Below are 6,673 nucleotides of genomic sequence, written 5' to 3'. Positions count from 1 at the left end.
GATGCATAAATGAGTTCCAAATGTGGGATATAAGTAGGTATATGAGGAAGTTATTTTTCAGTGCTTGCTCCAGTACTTATTTACTGGCTGCTCCTTCCAATTACTTCCATTGCAGCGCAGAGCAGGGCTGGTTGTAAGCACAGTGGTAATCAGCTCAGCTCACAACATGACTCTAAAAGCCCTTGAGCTGCCAGTGTGTGTGAATGGTTCGGCTAGCACAGGGCAGTGTCAGAGGTGCTGACCAGGTTCAGGTGTGCAAGTTCTGCCACTTGAAGCAAGTGGTGTGCTGCTCTGTTTGGCCAACCCAGTGCCATAGATCAGATGGCCCAGTCTGCCAGAATATGCTGGTATACTGCAGCTGACTGGTAGGAAAGGGTCACAGTCCTGTGTGTGTCAATCTGCATGACTTGTCTGTCCTCTCTGTTGTTCAGCTGCTGCCCCAAGGGGAAATAGGAAATGACAGGTCAGATGCCACTTCCGAACTGTACAGTAATGTGGAACGTAATGCTTGGTGCCTTCACCAGAATTGTTTTGAAAATTTCTCTATGATTCAGTGTTGGGCTCTGAGGTAAAATCCATTTGCCAAAGTGGCTCAGTTTGCTGGAAAGCAGTGGTCAGATGAGCAAGAACCAGACTGTCTCCAAGTTAGATGAAGGCAGGTCAGACAAAACCACAGAGCAGTGATAGGCCAGAGACAGAATGGGTCAATAAATAAGTATGAAAGCTTTGTAAAGGTAAAACCCTGTCGTAGAAAGAGCTTGTTGCACATGGTCAGCAGTAGTATCTAGTTTAAAACACCTGTCTTTAAACACCACTTTGTTTTTCCTGTTTGATACCTCCTGGGCCTTTGCATAAAGCTTGTACAGGCCTCACTCTCGAATATGCCTCTTCTGTGAGATGTAAGAGCAAATAATACTGTTATGGGACCTTGTATCAACTGCTGTTTGAGCAGAATCCTTCATCTGAAGGAATAAGAGAGTGTGGACCTAGCCAGGATATGTTGCAGCCAGGTCAGCTTTGGCATGTACCTTCCTGTGGACTGTAGCATATTCCTGACTGGAAGTGTTTGCAGGCCTTTTGAAATCCCACAGGGCGTCTGGGCCAAGGGATACTGCAGTGCTTTCAGGCTTGTAGAGCAGGCAGGTTGTTGGAGTAGAGGTAGAGGCTAGAGGGCTGTTCCATCAACTGCAGGGTAGTCTGATAGCAATTGGTATCGGTACAGAAGTGGATTTGCATCCCTGAGCCAGGAGGGTGATTCGCTAGGAATGTCGCAGCAGTATTTTCTTCTGATGTCTTAAGGAAAGGCATCTCATGAACCTTAATCCGAGCTTTGCAGAGGTGGGCCTCAACCTTACTTCATACATGATGGAATGAGGGCAGCATTGTAGGAAAAGAGTTCTGGATTGCTAAAGAGCTGAAATATGGCAACTCCCAACTGGATGCAGAGACCACTTCAGCGAGTGCTGCAGGACAAGCCATGTAAGGTCAGTAGTATGATATAAACAAACATAAATATGAGGGAAACAGGAACAATTTTAATGTGACAAAGAAATGAAGCAGGTCAGGTGGTGGCTGATGGATCTGTGCTGTGGAACAACCAAAAAAATCAGGTGACTTTGGGCTGCAACTAGATGATCACCTTCTGAATCAGATCTTAGGTAAGTTACATTATCCTGGTGTGGTTCTCACAAAGAGGAACTAGATGTGAGACAAATCTCCCTTCACCCCCACTGACCGGAGGTCCTACTGAATGTAAATATTGAGGACTTTGCTGTAAATCTGAATCTGGATGACTAAACAAGATGTTAACTTGTAATGTTACTACTGTACCTGTCTTTAATGTACAAATAAGCTTTTGAGATGGATATTCTAGACAGATGGTCTCAGACAAGCTTGAGATCTTGTCAATAAATAAATGTATTTGTAGAATGTCTTACAACTTTTTGTTAAGGGGGTAACAAACTTTGGCACCTTTGTTGTTGCACACGTTATCTTGAAACCAGGATTTTTTTAAATGTACAAACTTCAGTGGCTACAAGGAATACAAGCTGCTGCTATGTGTAAAGAAATATAATGTGAAAGATAATAGGACTGGGGGCAGCAGTATATCTGGGAATTTATTCCTGTACAGAAGCTGAAGTGGTCAGATGGTAATAATAATTTGTGTAGAACAACAAAATAGAGAAGGAGTTCTTACTTGTGAAGTACAAGTAAATAACAAGGAAGTGAGGTCTAAATCAGTTAATAGTAAAGGGAATTCCATTACTGAAACCTCTGGTATTCTGTGTACCCACTCTAGAGGGCAAGAGGTTCTAGAAGTGTGATAGTTCATATTTTGCATTTCAGAAAGAAAATACCAGCAGAAAATCAGACCAGTTGCCTTAAAAACAGTGCAGTATTTAATAAAATTGCCCTTTAGAATAGACTAAAGGTAGAAGTTACTAGGAAGTAATCAGAATTAGATTGAAAAATACTAAGGTATTATATTCAAAATTAAGTGGCCGAGCTGCTGCCAATTGCACAGCCTCTCATGAGAGAAAAGCTCACCCTTGAAGCTCAGTGTGGGAAATGGTTCTTCCCCACATAAGTCTAAACAAAATGCCTTTTAAGTCAGCAAAGGCCTTCTGCTGATTATTCCCAGCTAACGGACTAAAACCAGGCCTGCTGCTCAAGGACGAAAGCAAAACAACAGATGTGGTACAAGGCAGGAAGGATGGGCAACAAGTTACGCATTGCCCTGCTAGTTACTGCCCTAACTTGGGACTCATGGATGCCAATTGGCTCTGGACAGGGAGGTCACTGGGGGATCCCTGCTCGCCGGAGCCTGCCTGGCTTGAGATGCCCGAGCCCAACGCCGGAGCCGAAGCCAAGCGGGACCGGAGCCCGCAGCTGTCTGTCCGGTCCGCCTGCCTGCCTGCTGCTGGGGGTCGCCCCTGTTACCAGGAAGCCGGCCCCCATGGACCTGCTACTGAGCCTTGCCAGCTGGAGAAGAAGCCACCTCGCTGCGGGAAGGTAACAACTTCATACAACTCCATCTTCCTCTCCCCATACCTACACAAACAGCGGGACCTCTCTAAGGAGCTCCCTCCCCCTCCTTTGATCCACAGCCTTCTCTCAGAGAGAACATCTTAAGGACACAGTACTTTTTGCATTACCTCCCTAAAGGTCACATTACTACTGCATATACACATCCCTGGTAGCCACTTGTCATCCTTACATTTTCGCTAGACCTCACCCTTCCATTTGTGTTAACCCTCAATAAACCGGTTAATTCGTGAAGTAAACATTGGTCTCAGTAGCAATTTGTGAGCCTGGTGGGGGTGTATCTAACTTCCACTCTAAAACATGGTCCCACAGCGGCCGTTCCTCTGTGAGAGGCGAACGACACGTGTGAGCCCCCAGTCTTATTCAACAGCCCCTCCAAACTGGGGGGGAAGTCGCAAAAGCACCTGACAGCTGATAGCGCCCTGGCATCGGCTTGCGACACTCAGCCTCTAGTGTCTAGTTCTCATCTGGAAAATAAAGCACCAAGTGCCACCTGCGGTTTCTCATTTCAGATTTTTAAAAATGGATCTAAAAAATGGCTTATTGCTAACAGCTTGTAAGAAAAAAAAGAACACAATTGTTCTAAAGGAAGATTAGCTCTACCTTTTTTATGTGTTTTTTTATGTTGTTTTGCTTGAGCAAAACAGATTTTCAGAAGCCATTTGCAATCTGTGATATTTTTTCTTTAGTCTCTCGAGTGAAAACCTGTCAAACAAGAAGAAATAAAAATCAAACCTGGAATGAATTACTAGCCTTTTCAGAAAAAGACAGAAGACCCCGGAATTATGCATTTGGAACATATGTTAGACATTTATCAAGTGCCTGGGAAAAAAAACCCAAACACTGTGGCACCAAAATTTGTGTTGGACGGTTACTTGGTTTATGTAAAACTAAGATGTCTGAGGAACATTAGGTCAGAACTAGTAAGGCTGTTGAACAAGTAGAATAATAGGAGATTAAATGTAATGGTAAATGCAATTAATTTTAACTGAAAAGCATTTCAACTTCTCTGATGTCCCTTAGCCTACATGAATTGCAAAGGTAAAACTCAGAGGTATTCCAGAGGCTTGGTCAAAATCTGTTCAGGCAAAATGCACACACACGTGTACTTAGAAATGGGTTTTTTAATACGTTTGTCATTACAATGCTTGCTTCTGGAGTAGGCTGGTCTTTCCATGGTCACATATTTAAGCCAAATCTTGCCAAGTTTGAGTGATCAAACACAGCACTATGTTTGATTAATTAACATTTGGTTAATTCAAATTGTCAGCACATACAGTCTCATTTGTTAATACCTAGTTGCTTTAATCCATAATCTGCTGGGAGTATGAGCCAGTTTATCATCCTTTTCTGAAAGACAAAGTTTTGCAACTGATTTAGAAAGTCCTTTTGAATGGAGTAATTAAATCCATTTTAACATGTTTTGGCTCTAATTAATTGAATTTCTAAGCAAAAAAATATATAATTTATATAAATTAATGTTAAAACAAGGAGAGTAGTGGTTTAAGTTTAGAGTTTGTCCCTCATTTGCTAAGGTAAGACAGTGCAGAGGCACTTGCAGAGGCAGTAACTTTGACTTCTGGAGTTAATAACAGTGTCCTCATTCTTTGTCATGAAACAAAGCTGTGGGCCAGCCCAAGAAAATATGCCATGGTTAAAGTTTTTCAAGATCTGCTACCTCCTTGTACAGGAATTTACAGAATTTAAATTATGCAAAGAAGAAATTCCTAAGATGCAGTTTGTGTACAGATAATGTGTTTGTATTTTTAGTTGCTTAACTTGGTTCACTTCTACGCTTTCTAGTAGGATTGACAGGTTTGAGAAAAAGGAGATAACTTGGGCCTTCTGTCCTTCAGTAAGGGTCACTTGGCTTGTATTATGTGTTTGTCTGGTGACCTGCTGGATTTGTAGTGTTGCTGAGAAGACCCAAGGCCATGTCTTTATGAAACTTTTTTTCAGGTAGGTTCCATTTATTCCCTACAGAACATACTGATGTTATCTTATTTAACTTAATCTGTAGTGCTTCCACTGTTTTACTTGGTTAGCTTCACTAGGTCTGTATGTTCCAACAGTAATAAAGTAAGTTGGTTTTGGAATATTGCAATTGTTGCATTACCTGTTGTTACTCTGTTTTGCAATGTACAAAAATATTGCTAAATAGCATAGTAGTGGTATTGAATGATTCAGGTGCACGTATATAATGGAAATCTGCAGTACAAACTCTTGATGAAAGCTTCCCTCTGCACACAAGGGACAGAATCACACAGGACAGCAGTAATGTGAGTTTGTGTTCTGCTTGAGGCATTTGTTCCAAAAGCACCTGATTGTGCAAAGTCACTTGCTATAATTGCTCCCTGGTTTCGTAAAACCTGAGCTGCTCCTGGCTACTTTTGTGACAGGAGGTAGCTGGTGAAGAGTGTACACCTTAATTGTAAATTAGGGTTTGAGTCTTTTGCATGGTGGGAGGTGTCACAGGTGAATTAAGAGAAGTTAACATTGTGGGATTAATATCTTACTAAGTATTATTTGATGATCAAATTATAATGATTGAAGGAAAAGTAAATGGTAATTTAATTGTTTTAAGGAATAACTGAATGGTAATTAAACAGTGATTTGTCAATGATTTAAATTACAACTTAAGCAATAATTTAGACAACGGTCAAACTGCTCTGCAACCTACTACACTTCTCATAATTAAGCTATAGCTGTATATATATATAAATGCAGCTAGCATACAATACACTTTTAGGCCTAAAGTAAAATGTCACTTACCTCATTATAGATATCAGATGCTGGGCTCGGGGTCTCTCAACTTCGAGCAGTAACCTTAAGAAGCATCCCTTCTCAAGGGGGAGACCGTTGCCCAGCTGCCCACTGCCGTACAGGAGAGCTCAACGGGCTCATGGGGGCTACAGATATTCATGGTGTAAAGTGATTGACTCTAGTCAAAACCCCTCTTGGTGTACGTGCAGCTGTAGCAGTTTCAGGTTTGTGTAGTCCTGGCTCAGGCTGGCGCTACTAACTTCTGCTAAGATGTGGCCTAAACTCCTTAGTTCCTGAGAAGATGCAGCCTGGCACAATCCTCAGGGTTTGCACAGCAGGGCTGATTTCAGTCAGGCCTGCTTGTTGGTGATGCCTGAACCGAAGTACTGTGCACTCAGTCATGGTGGGTGCATCTGCCACAGGGGATCTTATTTAAGAAAATGGAAATTACTGGGACTATCAGTGGTAGCAGCCTGGCATGAAAGTATTGACAGCTGTGGCCTCTTAGGTTGCTAGTGTTGGCATCTAAGCTGGAGCACAGGGATGTTGAAGCATTGCACTGGAAGAATGTTTTTCTCAAACTGAAACACTTGCCTTAGGCAGAGTAGCCTGTGTTCTTTACCCCCTCCCTCACAGAAGATCATAAGATTTTCCTCACAGAAGGGTAAATAAAAACAAGTGGTCTGTCATTGGATAACCTGATGAAGGAATGTCTTCCCTAAGGGAAACGGCTTATCCAGCTGTGCTGTACTGAAACTTCTGGGAAGTGTGTAATGAGGTAACTGCCCTGTCTTTGTTCAGATAATGGATGGTACGGTGATTCCTACCACAGGTGTAAGCACTAGGAGCTCTTGCAGCTCAAGCA

The sequence above is a fragment of the Apus apus genome, chromosome 1, assembly GCF_020740795.1.
Source record: "Apus apus isolate bApuApu2 chromosome 1, bApuApu2.pri.cur, whole genome shotgun sequence".
NCBI lineage: Eukaryota > Metazoa > Chordata > Aves > Apodiformes > Apodidae > Apus > Apus apus.
The sequence above is the reverse complement of the archived record's forward strand: the minus strand, read 5'-3'. Positions refer to the sequence as shown.